The sequence below is a fragment of the Budorcas taxicolor genome, chromosome 4 (assembly GCF_023091745.1).
Source record: "Budorcas taxicolor isolate Tak-1 chromosome 4, Takin1.1, whole genome shotgun sequence".
NCBI classification, from domain to species: Eukaryota; Metazoa; Chordata; class Mammalia; order Artiodactyla; family Bovidae; genus Budorcas; species Budorcas taxicolor.
The window spans coordinates 76617637-76635083 of NC_068913.1; the positions used below are offsets into that span (position 1 = coordinate 76617637).

General features: G+C 48.7%; 1 non-coding gene across 1 annotated transcript; it reads right to left on the bottom strand.

The window, feature by feature from the left end:
• Nucleotides 1-14603: 14603 nt before the first annotated feature.
• On the bottom strand, nucleotides 14604-14741 carry LOC128047095 (small Cajal body-specific RNA 20). The gene has a single exon (XR_008199287.1). It is a non-coding gene; the product is annotated as a small Cajal body-specific RNA 20 (non-coding RNA).
• Between the last annotated feature and the right edge of the window lie 2706 nt (nucleotides 14742-17447).

Sequence of the window (17447 nt, forward strand, 5' to 3'; positions counted from 1 at the left end):
TCAGTTGTATCTGACTCTTTGCAACCCCACAGATTGCAACACGCCAGGCTTCCCTGTCCTTCACCATCTCCCAGAGCTTGCTCAAAATCATGTCTGTTGAGTCGGTGATGCCATCCAACCATCTCACCCTCTGTCATCCCCTTCTACTCCCGCCTTCAATCTTTCCCAGCATCAGGGTCTTTTCAAGTGAGTCAGTTCTTCATATCAGGTGGCCAAAGTATTGGAGCTTCAACTTCAGCATCAGTCCTTCCAATGAATATTCAGGACTGATTTCCTTTAGGATGCACTGGTTGGATCTCCTTTCAATCTAAGGGACTCTCAAAAGTCTTCTCCAACACCACAGTTTAAAAAGCATCAATTCTTCGACACTCAGCCTTCTTTATAGTTCAATTGTCATACATACATGACTACTGGAAAAACTATAGCTTTGACTAGACAGACCTTTGTTGATAAAGTAATGTCTCTGCTTTTTAATATGCTGTCTATGTTTATCACAGTTCTTCTTCCAAGGAGCAAGTGCCTTTTAATTTCATGGGTGAAGTCACTGTCTGCAGTGATTTTGGAGCCCAAGAAAATAAAGTCTGTCACTGTTTCCGTTGTTTCCCCATCTCTTTGCCATGAAGTGATGGGACTGGATGCCATGATCTTCATTTTTTGAATGCTGAGTTTTAAGTCAGCTTTTCACTCTCCTCTTTCACCTTCATCAAGAGGCTCTTCACTTCTGCCATAAGGGTGATATCATCTGCATATCTGAGGTTTCTGATATTTCTCCATGCAATCTTGATTACAGCTTGTGCTTCATCTAGTCCAGCATTTCTCATTATGTAATCTGCTCATAAGTTAAATAAGGAAGGTGGCAATATATAGGCTTGACATACTCCTTTCCCAATTTTGAACCAGTCTGTTGTTCCATGCCTGGTTCTAGCTGTTGCTTCTTGGCCTGCATATGGTTTCTCAGGAGGCAGGTGAGGTGGTCTGGTATCCCATCTCTTTAGGAATTTCCCAGGCTCGATAGTTGTGGCGCATGGGTCAGTTGCTCTGCAGCATGTGGGATCTTCCTAGAATCAGGGATCAAATCTGCGTCTCCTGCTTTGGCAGGAAAATTCTTTACACGATTGAGCCACCAGGGAAGCCTTCTCTGAATGATTCTCAAGGAATAAAATCTGGATAAAGCAAAGGGACAATGTTTAATTTGATTCTTGAAGTGTTTCTAGTTCCAGATATTTACGAAGAAAACCTACTTGGATATGAAATTGAGGGAAATTTAAAAGTTATTATCATGGTGCTTGCACTAATATGGGAATAGGCCTGAGCCCTTGGGAGCCCTGGATGGGCACTTTGGGGACCTGAGTACAGTGCAGGCTTAGAAGTAGGACAGAAAAGTAGGGGGCGGAGGTGGGGTGTCTTCCCTGCTAAAGTCCATTTCTCAACTGAAAATGGCATGATTGTCCAGAACACTATGAAACTGTAGTCCAATTTCTAGACACTGTGGTACATTGTAAAAAGGACAGAGCATGAGAGGTCAGAAGGGTGTTGTGGGGATGGAAGTCATCTCCGGATGTGCTGAGTGGTGAGGCGGTGCAGGCCTAGGGCGGCAGCTGACGCACGTTGGCGACACTGGGCTGTGACACTGGGAATGCCGGGCAGATCCCGCAGTGACCAGTGGACCTGCTGGCATTTTCTGGAATCAAGAAGTCTGCACAAAGTCTAAAAGGGGCAGGAGGGGCCTTGTCAGGCAGAGTGACAGGTGCCAGCCTGGCTTGATTTTCTCTACGTGGGAGTCCTGGCCCATCGCATGTCTACAAAGTGCTTCAGGGTTCTCAGCGGAAGACTGCTGAGCAAACATAAAATATCTGAGCAACTTCTTCTGCAATTCATAATTGTTTAAAGGCAAAGACAAAGCAAAGCAAAAACCACAGGGCCCCAGGCCGATGGTCTGTCTGTTTTGGTATTTATTTCTATCATGCCCTCGGGAAATGGGAACAAGAGAATGGACAAGCCCTCACCAGTCCTTCTCCATAGCCCTGCATCCCGTGGGACCAGATGAGGTTATCAGACTAGGTCTCTCAAGGTACCTGCCCTCAGCCCCACCCCAGCCAACCTCTACTTCCCACCCAAGCCAACAAGCTTCCTGCACAGTCATAGCCTCAAGGCTGTCAGGGGCGTGATCAGTATCAAAGCCTGTGTGAGGCCTGCAGGAACACAGCCTCAGCTGTCCTTATGCAGGCTGTATTTTAATTTTAACAGCCCCATTTTACAGATTGCAAAACTAAGGCTTATAGAGGTGTCGACAGTACAGCTCCATGATCTCAGTCAAATTCCGCTGAATTCTAAGGGCCTAAGCTTATCATCCCCTTGTTTACCCCTCCCTGCCCTGGATCTTGTATCCTTCAGCTGGGCTCTCACTTCTGTCCCTGCGCTGTCCTCTCGAGGCCATGTCCTCCGAAGCCTATGCCCAGGCTTCTGAAGGCCATCCTTGACCCCACACCAATGTCCCTGTTCTGGGCCTGTGGTCTCAAGGAGGAATCCTCACCTTGGTACACTCCCAGGTCCTCTAGGAAACCATCCCCGGTGCACCCCCTCCCTTCCCATGCCCCACAGCCTGTGGGGAATCTCTGGAAAGGCCTCACTACATGCCAGAGCTTCATGACAACCGTGCTTCTGAAACTGGGTGGTCTGCATTGTTGGAGGCCTTTAAGCTGCACTCAGTGAGCCTGTGTCAGGGACAGTAAAAGGGACATCATGGCATGCAGGGCAGAGGCGAGGAACTCTTCCAGCTGGAAAATTCTGGGATCTTCAGATCACCCAACCTGGCGCATGGTCTGTCACCTGACTCAGGCCCTGGCCTCTCACGGGGGTGATCCCAGGAGCCTGGGCTGCCGCAGGATGAGGGTAAAGGTTTGTTCAACAAACACACCATGAGTTCCCATGTTCAGCATACAGCACAGCTTTAGCTTGCCTGTGAGCTCTGGAAAGTTCTGCTGGCTAGATGTTAAGTGAAGCATTTGATGTCATCTAATGCCCCTGTGCCTATTACATAGTGGGTGTCTTATGACCCTTCACTGAATACAAGAATGAACAGATGAATGAGTCAGAGAATGATTTCCATGACGTGTTTTAAGCCAACAGTTGGGGCCACTATATTTCTCTGGGCTGCAATAACAAAGTACTAGAGATTGGGAACTTAACTAATAGTTTATTTCCTTATAGTCCTGGAGGCTGAAAGTCTAAAATCAAGGCATCTGCAGGGTCAGTTTCCCCTGAGGCCTCTCTCCTTGGCATATCAATGGCCATCTTCTCCCAGTTTCCTCATATGGTCTTTACACTGTATGGTCTTTCCACTGTGCATGTCTATGTCCCAATATCTTCTTCTCATAAGAAGAAATTCAGTTCAGTTCAGTTCAGTTCAGTCGCTTAGTCGTGTCCGACTCTTTGTGACCGCATGAATTGCAGCATGCCAGGCCTCCCTGTCCATCACCAATTCCCAGAGTTCACTCAGACTCACGTCCATCGAGTCAATGATGCCATCCAGCCATCTCATCCTCTGTCATCCCCTTCTCCTGCCCCCAATCCCTCCCAGCAGATTAGTCCCCTCTAATGACCTCATTTCCCCTTGGTGGTGGTTAGTCACTAAGTCGTGTCCAACTCTTGTGACCCCATAGACTGTAGCCTGCAAGGCTCCTCAGTCCATAGGATTCTATAGTCAAGAATACTGGAGTGGGTTGCCATTGCCTTCTCCAGGGGATCTTCCTGATCCAGGAATCGAACCTGGGTCTCCTGCATTGCAGGTAGATTCTTTACTGCTTGAGCTACGAGGAAAGCCCCCATTTTACCTTAATCACCCCTTTACAGGCCCCATCTCCACATACAGTCATGTTGAGATAAGAGGAGTTAGGACTTTAACACATCAGTTTTGCAGGGACACAATTCTGCCCATTACAGCCTCTGATTCATCAGTCACAAGTAGGATGTGGCTGAAGATGCCTGTGATCTGCAGCAAGAGATGCCTCATGGGGCTCCTTGTGGGGGAGCGCCTGCTTGCTGTCCCTCATGTGGTCTTTTCCCCTGTGCCCTGAGCTCTCCTCCACGTGCTTATGTCCATGTCACTAGTGGCTCTGGCAGTGCCTGGGATTCTGTGCAACCTGCAGAGATCCCATTTCCCTTTCATCTCCAGTCTTGGCAGTTTCATTCCTCTGTTGTAACTCCCCTCTGAAGTACCAGGCCTGGGACTGCAGACCAGCTTCCAAAAGTTAGCTTAAATCTATGTGCCTGATGCAGAGTGAGAACAAACTGAAACACTGGAATCTGGAGCAGAGAAAGGTTTATAGCAAGACCATACAAGAAGACGGATGGCTCACACTCTAAAAAATCCAAAACGTCCCAAGACTTTTGGCTGAGCATTTTTAAAAGCCAAGTGAGAGAGAGTTGTTGAAAGATACACGATCAGCTAGTGCACAATTCTCTGACTGGTGATGGTGAGGTACAGGGTGGTGTCACAGGGTTTAACATTATCAAGTCTTAGGCTCCAAGAGGCTTGGGGCTATGAGCTCATGGTCATCAAGTAATTTACATCATCCATTTGGTGGTGGTGGATGGGGAGAGGGTTCACATCAGTAAAACAACTCAAGACATGTGCATCAGATACTGTTATCTAGGTACTTTAGAGAGGAGCTTCAACTGAGGATATGGGGAAGGGCCTGTCCCAGGAAGGCAACACAGCGTCTGCTTAGTTACACCAACAAGCCTTGCCTGGCCTTTCCTGGCTGCAAACAGGGCAGGAGCGCATCGACCTGACCTGAGGACGTGATCTGTCTCAGGCCCTGCAGGTGGGACTGACACGGGATATGGGAATATGTCTGTGGGTCTATAGGAATAGGGTCTCCGTGTCTACCACCCGGGCCCCTGCCCTACAACACCTTTATTCCTCTGTTCTTTGGTGGGGAAATATTGCTGTCCATGTGGCCTATTGGACCCTGGGCAGGCTGCTGAGCACTGTGCACCTGGCCAGGAGGTCCAAACGCAGTCTGGCTCATGGTTGGTGAGTCATGGTCGGGGAGCTGACCTCAGCAGGCCTGGAATGGGGCTGGGCACAAGATCAGTTCTCAGCTGTCCTGGGCTCTGTCGGGGTGGTCACCAGAGCCTGCTGGGAGCTGAGAGCACAGGTGGGCAACCCAGAGATGGACCACGAGCTCCCTCCCTACAGGTTCTGTTGGGGGAACCCTGGGTCTTTTGGAGGCACCTGAAGAAGGCACTTAGCACGTGCAGGAGTCATGACTTACCTTCACATGGATGTTGTGAACTGTGCACTGCTCCTCCTGTGGTATTTTTTTTTAATTTACTTATTCATTTTATTTTTGGCTGTGCTGGGTTTTCATCGCTGTCCCCCGGCCTTCTCCAGCTGCAGCAAGTGGAGGCTACTCTGGTTGCCGTGCATGGGCTTCTCGCGGCAGCAGCTTCTCATTGCAGAGCACAGCCTCTAGGGCACGCGGGCTTCGGTAGTTGTGGCGTGTGGGCTTAGTTGCCCCATGGCAGGTGGGATCTTCCTGGACCAGGGATTGTCCCCTGCATGGCAAGGCAAATTCTTAACCACTGGACTGCCAGGGAACCCCATTCCACAGTATTTTTGAATTAGGTGCCGAACATGAAAAAGAAAAAAAATTGAAAAATCATAGATTGGATTATTACTGATTTCAGCAATCTAGTAGGCCTTGCCAGTTAGATACATATACAGGATAAAGGAAGAGGATGTGAATACATTTGTTTAAAATTAAATTGCTATCATTGTTTTAAAACACTGCTTATAACTTCATTGTCTAATTTTGTAACATATAATGAGTAAAATGGATTATTGTATTTTTCTTTTTATGTCCACAGGAGAAAAGTTAGATATTGTTATACTCTAAATTTTAATTAAATATCCATGTTATCTTAAGTAATTGGGATATGTATGTTTTAGCAATTGACTGAATTATGTCTATTTTCACAACGTGTGTTCTGAACAAAAATTATTAATGCTTAAATGTATAGACGTAGCCATCCATTTATTTCTGAGTCATAGATTCAGAAGTAATATTATTACACAAATGCTTTATCCAGGAAATTTCATTTCTCTTTAAATGAATCTAGATTTCACTAAAAAAAAAAAAAAAAAAAACAAACTTTTAAGAAGTGGTAAAATAAGAGGATGAAAGGGAAACTGAGGGAACTAGCTTAACACTTCCATAAATTCCAGTTTGGACAAGTTCCCCAGGCCAGGTGAGCATGTTTCTTTGTAGCCAGATATTCATAGGAAATTTGGGGGCACTCGGGTTTCTCGGGCTTCCCAGGTGGCAATGCAGAGACATGGTATAGAACCCGCCTGCCAATGCAGGAGACATGAGACTCGGATTCGATCCTCGTGTCAGAAAGATCCCCTGGAGAAGGAAGTGGCAACCTACTCCAGTATTCTTGCCTGGAAAACCCCATGACAGAGGAGCCTGGTGAACTACAGTCTACAGGACTGCAAGAATTGGACACGATGACTTAGCATGCATGGGTTATTCTAGGACACAGTGGGGCCATCCGTTGTGACAGGTTTCCACTACGATATTTGCAGTCAGGGAAGCACAGCTCTGCTGCCATCTGTAAAGAAGCCATTTTCTTCCCATAGCTTCAGTGGCATTTTTTAAAAAACAGACATTTTATTTGGGAATTGCTTCAGATTTACAGAAAAGTTGCAAGGACTGTACAGAGCTCCATTTTTCCAGCCCTTAACATCTTATGTCAGCATGCCACATGGCCACAGCTAAAGAGCTGGTACTGGGGGCATTATTCTTAACTCGACCAGCAGCTTATCCAGAGGCCACACCTCTGAATGTTCTGTACTGTCCTTTTTCTGTGCCAGGATCCTATCCAGAACACCCTGTGACATTTAATCATTGTGTTCCCTCAGGCTTCCTTGCTGTGACAGTTTCTCAAACTTCCTGTTCTTGTTGACCTGGAGAGCTTTGAGGCGGTCAGGTGTTTTGTCCATCAGTCGAGCTGTGTCTGATGCTCACTCACAGTTAGGCAGGGATTCCTGGTTATTGGGAGAAAGACCTTGGGGTGCCATTCTCACCCCATCAGGTCAAGGGCACACACTCTCAACATGACTCATCACTGGTGACCTTGATCACCTGGCTGAGGTCACATCTGTCAAGTTTCTCTACTGTAGAGTTACTGCTTCACACTTGACTCTCGGGAAGGAAGTGCTAAGCACGACCCACACTCTAGGGGTGGTGTCTATTGCATATGTTGGAGCGATCTGCAAACATTATTTGGAATTCTTCTATAAGGGAGTTTGGCCTATTCTCCCCATTTATTCATTCAATCAGTAATGGACTCATGGGCGTTTAATTTTACATTTTAAATTTCAGTGCAAAGCTATAGTGTTTATTTATTTTTTTGCTGAAATTGCTCAGGTTTGGTCACTGGGAACCATTTCGAGTTAGTCCCTCTGCTGTGTTCCTTTGATGGGTGGCCTTAATCCTTTTGTTTTCTGGGCTCACCTTTCGTTCTCTGTTCTGCAGCTCACCTCATAGGCTTCCTGCCCCAGTCTTAGAACCAGCCATGTATCCCTATATCTGCTAGGGATGCAGAGCTGTGAGATGGAGTCCCTGAACACGAGGAACTAGGGGTCAGTCCAGCTAAAAGGCAGGAGGGAGCGCCAAGGGTCACAGGGGCTCTGCTTCAGTGCGGGGCAATGAATTCCTGGTTAAGGGTCCCCAGCCGACTGGACTGGGGGAGGCGGAGGTGCTGGTGGTCAAAGATAACAGTGAGGAGGGGAGGACAAGTCTACTCGCTCCTCCTTGAGGGGACTGTTATCTCCTCTTTGCTCCAGACATCTTGAGAAGAGCATGCAGATGAATCTGTGTATTCTGATTCTGTTAAGAGTGAGCTTGGCTGTAGAGACAGAAGACCCCATGACTGGGGCACTGACTAGCACCAGATTTTCATATCACACACATCCTGATTACATCTACTTAAGACAGTCTATCTTTCCTCTCTGCTGTCATCCTGTTTGTCCTGATGCTCTTTGCTGTGGGTTTCCTGGGCTGCTACTCTGAGTGCCATTCCAGGGAACCAAAAGGAAGAAGAGCACAGGACTTCTGCTTTTCCCAGTGAGGCCTGCATGTCACTAGGGGAGGGAAAGCACCCCTAGTACTCTCAGGACGGAACCCAGCATGGTTCAATCAGCAGGCTGCTCCTGGGGCACAAAGAGGATGGGCAGTCCTCCTGTTCTCCATATGGAGAGAGAGCCCAGAGATCAGTCAGTTCTTCCTGGGATGGTTCCAGTGCTGGGTACAGCTCTTGGCCAAAGAGCATCCCAAGGGAGTGTAGCTGGCTCTGCAATAGTGACTCAGATCCCTCCCCAGTGCACATTCATTGACCTGGCTACTGGGAAGCAACACTCAGCTATCAGCCTCCTTTGGGGATATCCGAAGCTGCAAAGGCTGGCCTTGTCTGAGGTTGCCCCTGCTTTGGGAGTGGCTCACAACCAAGACTGACCCTTGTGGCCCCAGGAAATTCCCAGCACTCCCTGGGGTAGGTCACGGCACCACTCTTCCATGTCACCCACCCTCCTATCACTTCCCAGGGCGTGATCCCCAGTCGTGATCCCTGATCCTGACCATCTAGGATCCCACTTCCCTGGGACCGGGTGGGGCCAGCAGCACAGAGAGTTAATTTGTGTCCGGACAGTGGGTTCCTGGAGCCCACCTTGCAGAAGCTGGTGTGCCTGTGCATTTTCAGGGAGAGAGTACCAAGGTTCCATACACTTGCAAAAGGTTCTGGGGTGTAGGAAAGGCAAGGCATCGAATTGTGGGTAAGGACTGTGTGTTGAGGGGGAGAAGGAAAGGCAGGAGAGGGTGATGGTCCCAGGGGGTTCTAGAGGGACACGGTATCTTAAGGCACGTCCTCCTACTCCTGCTCCACCCTTTTCTCACAGCACTGTGGAGCCAGGTAACTATATCTTGTATAATGTTTCCCACTGCCCCTTTCAGGGACTTTTTGGACAATATCAACTTTTAGGACAAAGGAATTAAAAAAAAAATCCAAGTCATTGCTCATGTATTACCTTTGATCTAAGGACAAGAATGTATCAGACTTTTGCCATGGCCAAGACCATCTTCATGGCAATGACAAGTTTCTTAAAAAGTTCTTTCAGAATTCCCAGCCTAGAGGAACCAGACTGAAGCTGCAGAGAGGGGTTGAGGGGACAGAGGTATCAGTGCTTCCTGGCCAGACCCCACCCATGGAGTGCTGGGAAGGGAACTGCCGCTCTTGGCATATGCCTGCTTTTCCCTCCTCCAAACTGGTTTGAGACTTTTGTTTTCAGATTTGAAATATTTTTGGATGGGTAAGAATGGAAAAAAATGTGCACTCCCTTTTAGATAATTGCTACATGCCTTGTTTTTGTTTAAATTCTTGGGAATTCAAAAGGTCAGTCTGTGAAGTTCAGAGTCCCTAGAGTCAGGAAAGCCTTATGGGGCATGGGCCACCCCTTAGGAGCCTCTGGGCCAGGTGTGGAGTCTGTACTTCAGTGAATCAAGGAGCCAGCTGCATGGGTTAGCAGAGAATACAAGGGGACACCAGGCCCAGAGTGCCTTCCACCTTCCGAAGACTCTGTAGGTGTGAGGACAGACACTGCATGAATGGGTGTCTAAGTCACCATAGTCCCAGAAACAAGGGTGAATCCCGGCTTCTTAGATGTGGATTCTTTTTTTCCCCCTAAGCCTTTATTTATTTGTTTATTTTTGGCTGTGCTAGGTCTTCATTGCTGCGCACAGGCTTTCTCTAGTTGTGGCCAATGAGGGCTTGTGTCTTCACTGAGGTGCACAGGCTTAGGTGCTCCTTGGCATGTGGGATCTTCCCGAACTAGGGATTGAACCCACATCACCTGCGTTGGTAGACAGATTCTTAACCACTAGACCGCCAAGGGAGCCCTAGCTGTGGAATCTTGGGCAAACTTACCAGCCCAGCTCCTGCAAGTGGATGCTGGCTATTGCAATAGCTCATGATACCTCAATGCCTCATATTGCAACACCAAACTCACGTAGTCGTTCAGCTAGTATGGCCTTGGTGTTGTGCTAGATTTTGTGATGCAAAGATGCAGGATAGACTTGTTGGCTCTTATCACCACCATCACCCTCTGGCCCCTACCCCAGGGAGTCTAGTGGGAGAGACATTTAAGCAAAGACACAGCTCAGTACATTTGAGCTAAATGGATGAGCAGAGTATTTGGAAAAATAAAATTAGGGTAGCTTGTCAGCTTGATCGTCCTGGATCCTTATCATACTCTGTAGTTGACCTGAGAGTGACCTGGGGCAAGTTACTTATGATTTTAGCCTATCAGCAAAAGGAGATAGAGAGTAATATTACCTGCCTCATTCCCATTTAGGGGTCAGCTGGGTGTGACCTCCCCACCTCCCCTGAGGCTCTTTCCCTCCATACCTCCTATTTCATCCTGTTACCTCTTGGGCTGAGGTGTCCTAGAGGGCAGAAAAAATGCCTGCTCTGTTTCCCAGGCCTGGGGCTCAGGGTTCAGGAAGCTTTAGCCTCAGGGAATGAATGCCCTGCTCAAAATCAGAGCAGTGCAGTTCAGTTCAGTTTAGTCGCTCAGTCGTGTCCTACTCTTTGCGACCCCATGGACTGCAGCACGCCAGGCTTCTCTGTCCATCACCAACTACCAGAGCTTACTCAAACTCATGTCCATTGAGTCGGTGATACCATCCAACCATCGCATCCTCTGTCGTCCCATTTTCCTCCCGCCTTCAATCCTTCCAAGCATCAGCGTCTTTTCCAATGAGTCAGTTCTTTGCATCAGGTGGCCAAAGTATTAGAGCTTCAGCTTCAGTATCAGTCCTTCCAATGAATATTCAGGACTGATTTCTTTTAGGATGAACTGGTTGGATATCCCTGCTGTTCAAGGGACTCTCAACAGTCTTCTCCAACACCACAGTTCAAAAGCATCAATTCTTTGGCACTCAGCTTTCTTTATAGTCCGACTCTCACATCCATATATGACTATTAGAAAAACCATAGCTTTAACTAGACGGAGCTTTGTTGGCAAAGTAATGTCTCTGCATTTTAATATGCAGTCTAGGTTGGTCATAATTTTTCTTTCAAGGAGCAAATGTCTTTTTATTTCATGGCTGCATTGTTTCTCCATCTATTTGCCACAAAGTAACAGGACCAGATGCCATGACCTTAGTTTTCTGAGTGTTGAGCTTTAAGACAACTTTTTCATTCTCCTCTTTCACTTTTATTAAGAGGCTCTTTAATTCTTTTTTGCTTTCTGCCAGAAGGGTGGTGTCATCTGCATATCTGAGGTTATTGATATTGCTGCCGGCAATCTTGCTTACAGCTTGTACCTCATCCAGCCCAGCAATTCTCATGATGTACTCTGCATATAAGTTAAATAAGCAGGGTGACAATATACAGCCTTGACGTACTCCTTTTCCTATTTGGAACCAGTCTGTTGTTCCATGTCCAGTTCTAACTGTTGCTTCTCGACCTGCATACAGATTTCTAAGGAGGCTGGTCAGGTGGTCTGGTATTCCCATCTCTTTCAGAATTTTCCACAGCTTATTGTGATCCACACAGTCAAAGGCTTTGGCATAGTCAATAAAGCAGAAGTAGATGTTTTTCTGGAACTCTCTTGCTTTTTCAATGATCCAGCAGATGTTGGCAATTTGATCTCTGGTTCCTCTGCCTTTTCTAAAACCAGCTTGAACATCTGGAAGTTCATAGTTCACGTACTGCTGAAGCCTGCCTTGGAGAATTTTGAGCATTACTTTGCTAGCGTGTGAGATGAGTGCAATTGTGTGGTAGTTTGAGCACTCTTTGGCATTGCCTTTCTTTGGGATTGGAATGAAAACTGATCTTTTCCAGTCCTGTGGCCATTGCTGAGTTTTCCAAATTTGTTGGCATATTGAGTGCAGCACTTTCATAGCATCATCTTTTAGGATTTGAAATAGCTCAACTGGAATTCCATCACCTCCACTAGTTTTGTTTGTAGTGATGCTTCCTAAGGCCCACTTGAGTTCTCATTCCAGGATGTCTGGCTCTAGGTGAGTGATCACACCATCATGATTATCTGGGTCGTGAAGATCTTTTTTGTTTAGTTCTTCTGTGTATTTTTGCCTCCTCTTCTTAATATCTTCTGCTTCTGTTAGGTCCATATCATTTCTGTCCTTTATTGGGCCCATCTTTGCATGAAATGTTCCCTTCAGTTCAGTTCAGTTCAGTCGCTCAGTCTTGTCTGACTCTTTGCGACCCCATGAATCACAGCACGCCAGGCCTCCCTGTCCATCACCAACTCCCGGAGTTCACCCAGACCCACGTCCATCGAGTCCATGATGCCATCCAGCCATCTCATCCTCTGTCGTCCCCTTCTCCTCCTGCCCCCAATCCCTCCCAGCATCAGAGTCTTTTCCAATGAGTCAACTCTTTGCATCAGGTGGCCAAAGTACTGGAGTTTCAGCTTTAGCATCATTCCTTCCAAAGAAATCCCAGGGTTGATCTCCTTCAGAATGGACTGGTTGGATCTCCTTGCAGTCCAAGGGACCCTCAAGAGTCTCCTCCAACACCACAGTTCAAACACATCAATACTTTGGCGCTCAGCCTTCTTCACAGTTCAACTCTCACAGCCATACCTGACCACAGGAAAAACCATAGCTTTGACTAGATGGACCTTTGTTGGCAAAGTAATGTCTCTGCTTTTGAATATGCTATCTAGGTTGGTCATAACTTTTCTTCCAAGGAATAAGCGTCTTTTAATTTCATGGCTCCAGTCACCATCTGCAGTGATTTTGGAGCCTCCAAAAATAAAGTCTGACACTGTTTCTACTGTTTCCCCATCTATTTCCCATGAAGTGATGGGACCAGATGTCATGATCTTCATTTTCTGAATGTTGAGCTTTAAGCCAACTTTTTCACTCTCCTCTTTCACTTTCATCAAGAGGCTTCTTAGTTCCTCTTCACTTTCTGCCATAAGGGTGGTGTCATCTGCATATCTGAGGTTATTGATATTTCTCCTGGCAATCTTGATTCCAGCTTGTGTTTCTTCCAGTCCAGCATTTCTCATGATGTACTCTGCATATAAGTTAAATAAGCAGGGTGACAATATTCAGCATTGACGTACTCCTTTTCCTATGGAACCAGTCTGTTTTTCCATGTCCAGTTCTAACTTTTGCTTCCTGGCCTGCATACAGATTTCTCAAGAGGCAGGTCAGGTGGTCTGGTATTCCCATGTCTTTCAGAATTTTCCACAGTTTCTTGTGATCCACACAGTCAAAGGCTTTGGCATAGTCAATAAAACAGAAATAGGTGTTTTTCTGGAACTCGCTTAGTTTTTCGATGATCCAGCGGATGTTGGCAATTTGATCTCTGGTTCCTCTGCCTTTTCTAAAACCAGCTTGAACATCAGGGAGTTCACGGTTCACGTATTGCTGAAGTCTGGCTTGGAGAATTTTGAGCATTACTTTACTAGTGTGTGAGATGAGTGCAATTGTGTGGTAGTTTGAGCATTCTTTTACATTGCCTTTCTTTGGGACTGGAATGAAAACTGACCTTTTCCAGTCCTGTGGCCACTGCTGAGTTTTCCAAATTTGCTGGCATATTGATTGCAGCACTTTCACAGCATCATCTTTTAGGATTTGAAACAGCTCAACTGGAATTCCATCACCTCCACTAGCTTTGTTCATAGTGATGCTTTCTAAGGCCCACTTGACTTCACATTCCAAGATGTCTGGCTCTAGATTAGTGATCACATCATCGTGATTATCTGGGTCATGAAGATCTTTTTTGTACAGTTCTTCCGTGTATTCTTGCCACCTCTTCTTAATATCTTCTGCTTCTGTTAGGTCCAGACCATTTCTGTCCTTTATCAAGCCCATCTCTGCATGAAATGTTCCCTTGGTATCTCTAATTTTCTTGAAGAGATCTCTAGTTTTTCCCATTCTATTGTTTTTCTCTGTTTCTTTGCATTGATCACTCAGAAAGGCATTCTTATCTCTTTAGGGATTGGTCAAATCCTTCTGAAGAGATGGTGAATGATGGGAGTAGAATTTGAGCAGACCTGGCCTTGGTTCTCAGGGGTGAAACAAAAGGACTGCTTTGTCTCCTCCCTGGACAGAGTTACTTTGGATCCAGGGCCACAGAATTGTGGATGACTGGCTACTTTATTTTTTTTGGCTGTGCTGGGTCTTCTAGTTGTGTTGAGTGGCGGCTATTCTCCAGTTGCACTGTGCGGGCATCTCACTGGGGTGGCTTCTCTTTCTCCAGTTGCACTGTGCAGGCGTCTCACTGGGGTGGCTTCTCTTGCTCTAGTTGCACTGTGCGGACGTCTCACTGGGGTGGCTTCTCTTGCTCTAGTTGCACTGTGCGGGCGTCTCACTGGGGTGGCTTCTCTTGCTGTGGAGCATGGGTTCCAAGTGCACGGGCTTCAGGAGCTCTCGGCCTCTAGGCTGCAGGCTCAGTGCTTGCGGTGTACAAGCTTAGTTGAGCCGTGGAATATGGGATCTTTTTGGACCAAAGGTCAAGCCTGTGGTTGGCAGACATATTCTTTTTTTTTTCTTTTCTACAAATGCCTGGGGTAGGAAAACACGGCTTCCCAGCTCATGGCACCCCCAGCGACAATGACCCTCAAGGGCTGATTCTGGCCTCCAGTCCTGGCTGAGGAGAAAAGGGACCTCCTACAGCTCTATGCTTCCCTGGTGGCTCAGACAATAAAGAATCCGCCTGCAACACAGGAGACCTGGGTTTGAACCCTGGGTGGGGAAGGTCTCTTGCAGAAGGAAATGGCTACCCACTCCAGTATTCTTGTCTGGACAATTCTATGAGCAGAGGAGTCTGGCAGGCTACAGTCCACGGGGTCGCAAAGAGTCACAACCGAACCACTAAGTTTCACTTTTACAGCTCTATGGGAGAGAGGCCCTGGCAGGCGGTTTCTTAATCACTGGGCCACCAGGGAAGTCCCAGCTGGCTACTTTGAAAGAAGTCCATTCATGAATGATTTTCTTGTTGAGTCTCTCCACTGGTCCTGACAAGCTGTGCTTTTCTGCTCTGTGCATGGGCAGGATGGGCAGAGCTGGACCCAAAAGGCCGGGGTAGATTAAGGTGCTTCATTTCTAAATCAGGGACAGTTCCTGGTAATTGCACTCTGAGACACGCCCACTTTTTCAGGTGGGAGTCCAAGAACATTCGGTCGGAGTGACAGATACAATCTTAAGTAGCTTCTGCAGGATGTAGAGTGAAGCGCCTTCCTGGAAAGTGTTCTTTGTGTCAGGGGCTTTGTGTGTGCACAAGATAAAGTGCTGATGAAACTGTTCTCTTGTACAGGAGGAACAGCACTTCTAATGCTTCACATGCGCTTATGTCTTACAAGGGGAATTCAAGAGCATGCAGCCCACTCCCCACATTTCACCGATAGGGAAGTCAAGGCTGAGGGACGGATGAGGGGCCATCTCTGTCTTGGGGGTGTTGGTATCTATCTGTGTTTCCTCCTCTGGATCCTCTGTCTGCGGCCTTCTTGTCCAATCCTGGCCTGCTCATTTCTCCCCTTTCATTTTAAGAACCTGCTGCTGCTGCTGCTAAGTTGCTCAGTCGCGTCCAACTCTATGCAACCCCATAGACGGCAGCCCACCAGGCTCCTCTGTCCCTGGGATTCTCCAGGCAAGAATACCGGAGTGGGTTGCCATTTCCTTCTCCAATGTATGTATGCATGCTAAGTTGCTTCAGTTGTGTCCGACTCTGTGCGACCCTATGGACAGCAACCCACCAGGCTCCTCTGTCCACGGTATTCTCCAGGCAAGAATACTGGAGTGGGTTGTCATTTCCTTCTCCTCATTTTAAGAAGAGGTGATTTCTGAAATCTTTCCCCACTCCTTCCCTCCACTGGTCGGACTTTCCAGGGCTCCCAAAGCATCTTGGGTTTCCTCTGTCACTGCCTTGTTGCTTTATGTCTGCATTACTCCCGGTAGCTTACTTCTGTGAGTTACAGGCAGGCAGCGAGATTTTGCTTTCTTACACACAATACTTATAGTGCCGAATGAATGAATTAACGAAAAACTGAACCAGTTGTGCAGGAATCAGGAAACCGCTTGCCCATCCGGAACACACCAGCCCCCTGAACACTTTGAATCTGGGCTGCTCAACGGGTCTAATAATTCCCGGTTCCACCTGGCCAACTTAGGGAGGTCCCAGAGGCGCACGGGGCCCGGGGCGCGCCTGGAACGCGCCGCATTGTTAGGGCGATGGGGCCAGGTGATCGGCCGGCCAGGGCGCGGCGGCGGCGATTGCCCGTGCCGCCTCGAGGGGGCCCTGCGGCGGGCGCGGCCGCGAGCCAGGAGGACGGGCCCGCCCGCGCGCTGCTTGCGCTGTTCGGAGCCCTGCCTGCTGCGGCCATCGCCCCGCGGGACCGACCGCGCCGCCGCTCGCCCAGGTACTGGAGCGGGGAGCGCACCGCCAACCTCTTTGTTTCGAGCTGGCGCCAGCGTCCGCTCCAGGGGCTCGGGGCGCGCGGGCAAACGGAGTTCCGCGCGCGCGGGGACCTGAGCTGGGGCGAGCGGGGACCGAGAGCTCGGCCCGGATCCGGGGTACCAGGGAGCAGGACTTAGGGACGCAGGCGGGTGAACGCGGCGAGGGCGCGGGCGGGCTCGGCCAGGGTCCCGGACGCGGTTTGGGGACTGGGGCGCGGGGACAGCGCTGGGGCGGGCGGATGCAGCCAGGGAGCAGGCCAGCTCGATCGGGGGCCCGCGGGCCAGAGCGGCACTGTGGCGGCGGCGCCCGGGTGAACTTCGCTCTCTAGGACGAGTCCTGAGACTCCGCAGCGGAGAGCCGAGCTTGGAGCTGCAATGGGAAGGCTCGGGACCCTTCTCCCGCTCTTGGCAAGCAGGCTTTCCGGTGCGTTTCTCTTTCCCTTTCCCTATGTTGGGCGGGAAGCAGGGGGTCCCTTGGTGCTTCCTTCCTAACTTCTGAAGGAGCGGGAACCAGGCCGGGGGCGTGCGTGGCCGAGGCCACCTGTGGCACGTGCCTGCTGGCACGCCGGCGCTGTAGCTGACAGGCAGGAAGAGGGAGGGTCTGGGACTCGGTGGGCGCCGTCGGGGTCTGATAAATGAGCCGGGGTCGTTTGCTTGAAGTGATTTGAAAATCTGTGGGGCGGGAATGGGCTGAAGAGCTCCGCTGCAATTCCTGAGACAGCGCTGGTTAAAAAATAAAAGCCCATGGGATGTGGGGCCTGCGGAGACCACTATTGAAGGAGGTCACTGCCCACTTAGAAGCACCCCCAGACCCCTAGGGTATCCCTGTCCTTCACACACTTTGATCTGCTGACAGTCCCCCCACCCCCCATAGTCTCTCTCTGTAACTTGAGCCCATGATCATGGAGGACTCTAAATATACTGAAAATTTGATTGAAAATTATCATT